The sequence below is a fragment of the Aulonocara sp. 'chitande type north' Nkhata Bay genome, linkage group LG10 (assembly GCF_057382095.1).
Source record: "Aulonocara sp. 'chitande type north' Nkhata Bay isolate Kocher_YH1m ecotype deep benthic linkage group LG10, A_spYH_male_GT1.1, whole genome shotgun sequence".
NCBI lineage: Eukaryota > Metazoa > Chordata > Actinopteri > Cichliformes > Cichlidae > Aulonocara > Aulonocara sp. 'chitande type north' Nkhata Bay.
Genome location: NC_141353.1, coordinates 22,704,561 through 22,707,501, shown reverse-complemented (window position 1 = coordinate 22,707,501; position 2,941 = coordinate 22,704,561). Strand labels below are relative to the sequence as shown.

At 45.4% G+C, this 2,941-nt stretch overlaps 1 long non-coding RNA gene across 1 annotated transcript; it reads left to right on the top strand.

Annotated features, from left to right (window-relative positions):
• The first annotated feature begins 536 nt into the window (after positions 1-536).
• LOC147320909 (uncharacterized) lies at positions 537-1,685 on the top strand. Its single transcript, XR_015131158.1, has 3 exons — positions 537-1,136; positions 1,207-1,376; positions 1,456-1,685. It is a non-coding gene; the product is annotated as an uncharacterized LOC147320909 (long non-coding RNA).
• Positions 1,686-2,941: the final 1,256 nt, after the last annotated feature.

Genomic DNA, 2,941 nt, shown 5'->3' with positions numbered 1-2,941 from the left:
TTGGGACCTGAAGCGGATGGAATTTAGGACCCAGGTTACTCTGCGAGGCTCCTGACTACGGTAGCCATAATGCAAGAATCCATCAAGCGGTGCAGCTTCATAGCTTACCAAAGTCATACTAAAACATTTTTTAAAAAGATTTTTGAGCACTATGTACCACATAAAATCCGTTTGAGGTCAGTAAGTACAACCAGAATTCATACATAAGGCGCACTGTTGATTTGTGAGAAAATTAAAGGATTTTAAGTGCACCTTATACAGGGAGTGCAGAATTATTAGGCAAATGAGTATTTTGTCCACATCATCCTCTTCATGCATGTTGTCTTACTCCAAGCTGTATAGGCTCGAAAGCCTACTACCAATTAAGCATATTAGGTGATGTGCATCTCTGTAATGAGAAGGGGTGTGGTCTAATGACATCAACACCCTATATCAGGTGTGCATAATTATTAGGCAACGTCCTTTCCTTTGGCAAAATGGGTCAAAAGAAGGACTTGACAGGCTCAGAAAAGTCAAAAATAGTGAGATATCTTGCAGAGGGATGCAGCAGTCTCAAAATTGCAAAGCTTCTGAAGCGTGATCATCGAACAATCAAGCGTTTCATTCAAAATAGTCAACAGGGTCGCAAGAAGCGTGTGGAAAAACCAAGGCGCAAAATAACTGCCCATGAACTGAGAAAAGTCAAGCGTGCAGCTGCCAAGATGCCACTTGCCACCAGTTTGGCCATATTTCAGAGCTGCAACATCACTGGAGTGCCCAAAAGCACAAGGTGTGCAATACTCAGAGACATGGCCAAGGTAAGAAAGGCTGAAAGACGACCACCACTGAACAAGACACACAAGCTGAAACGTCAAGACTGGGCCAAGAAATATCTCAAGACTGTTTTTTTTAAGGTTTTATGGACTGATGAAATGAGAGTGAGTCTTGATGGGCCAGATGGATGGGCCCGTGGCTGGATTGGTAAAGGGCAGTGTCATGGTCTGGGTGGGCACCTGCAGGTCTCCGACAGCAGCCCCTCCTCCTTTGAGCGGAGTTCGGTTGCTCCTCCCTGGCTGACCACCTGTGAGCAATCATGCCAGCAGTATATCAGACCTGCGCTCTCAACCATTCATCGCCTGAGTATCTGCTATCCCCATGTCAGTCGAGTGGAGCATCATAACTCTGTCAGACGCTGTGTGATGTCTTACTTGTCTTTCTTGTCCTCAGAGGTAGCACCTGGAGTGGAGATCTTGTCTCCCTCACTCCCGCCTTCCTGGACCTGGGCTGCCTGCTGCTAACACGACGTGGCCTGCCGGCCCACCACTCACTTGCCTGCCTCCCCACGCTTCGACCGCTTCCGGGCTTCCGCCCCACCTGTCACCTCCACCTGAAACCAAGTAAGGCAACTCAATTCAACTGTGGAGGATCGTTGATTGTCTGCTGGATCCCACTGACCGTGATCTCCTCTTATTCCAGTGCCCCGGCCCCTGCCTAGTCCTGTTTCTACCTCCCCGCTGCCTCTGCTGTTCAGCCGTCTCCTAGAGGTGTCTAGGTCGCCCTCTTTATCGTAAATAATCCTACGCGCCACGAGTGTGGTGGCGCCGCTTTGCTTTTGCTTTTGTTTGCCTGTGGGCGGAAATAAATCATTTGTTCCCTACCGTCTCGCTTCCGGGTTGGTTTCTGCACCTGTGTCCATCTTTGTTCCCTCGTGCCGCTGGGCCGTGACAGGCAGAGAGCTCCAGTCCGACTCAGACGCCAGCAAGCTGGAGGTGGAGTACTGGTTTGGGCTGGTATCATCAAAGATAAGCTTGTGGGGCCTTTTCGGGTTGAGGATGGAGTCAAGCTCAACTCCCAGTCCTACTGCCAGTTTCTGGAAGACACCTTCTTCAAGCAGTGGTACAGGACATGCAAGACAATGCTCCATCACACGCGTCCAAGTACTCCACAGCGTGGCTGGCAAGAAAGGGTATAAAAGAAGAAAAACTAATGACATGGCCACCTTGTTCACCTGATCTGAACCCCATTGAGAACCTGTGGTCCATCATCAAATCTGAGATTTACAAGGAGGGAAAACAGTACACCTCTCTGAACAGTATCTGGGAGGCTGTGGTTGCTGCTGCACGCAATGTTGATGGTGAACAGATCAAAACACTGACAGTATCCATGGATGGCAGGCTTTTGAGTGTCCTTGCAAAGAAAGGTGGCTATATTGGTCGCTGATTTGTTTTTGTTTTGTTTTTGAATGTCAGAAATGTATATTTGTGAATGTGGAGATGTTATATTGGTTTCACTGGTAAAAATAAATAATTGAAATGGGTATATATTTGTTTTTTGTTAAGTTGCCTAATAATTATGCACAGTAATAGTCACCTGCACACACAGATATCCCCCTAAAATAGCTAAAACTAAAAACAAACTAAAAACTACTTCCAAAAACATTCAGCTTTGATATTAATGAGTTTTTTGGGTTCATTGAGAACACGGTTGTTGTTCAATAATAAAATTATTCCTCAAAAATACAACCTGCCTAATAATTCTGCACTCCCTGTAGTCCGAAAAATATGGTACACCAAATTCTGGCCCAGCAATTTGAACGTAACATCAGATATCAAGAATTATCAGATCAGGAAATCTTCTGGTGTCCTTCTCCTTCCACCCTATGTTGTACCTTTTTTGTTTTTCTTTTCTTTCCCTTAACTCCCCAGCTGGTTGCAGCAGATGATTCCTTTGTCTGAGCTCGGTTCTGCTAGTGTTATCCTGCTATTAAACGGGACTTTTCCTTCTCGCGTTTGCCTTTTTCTTGGAGATAATCTAATTGTTAGAGTTTCCCCCCTAATATTGTAGGGTCTTTGTCTTCAATTAAAGACTGCCTTAACTTAGCTATTGTTGTGAATTGGTGCTATATGAATTAATTTGAATTGAATGTAGCTCATCTGCTACAAGGTTTAATGAGCTGTATGTT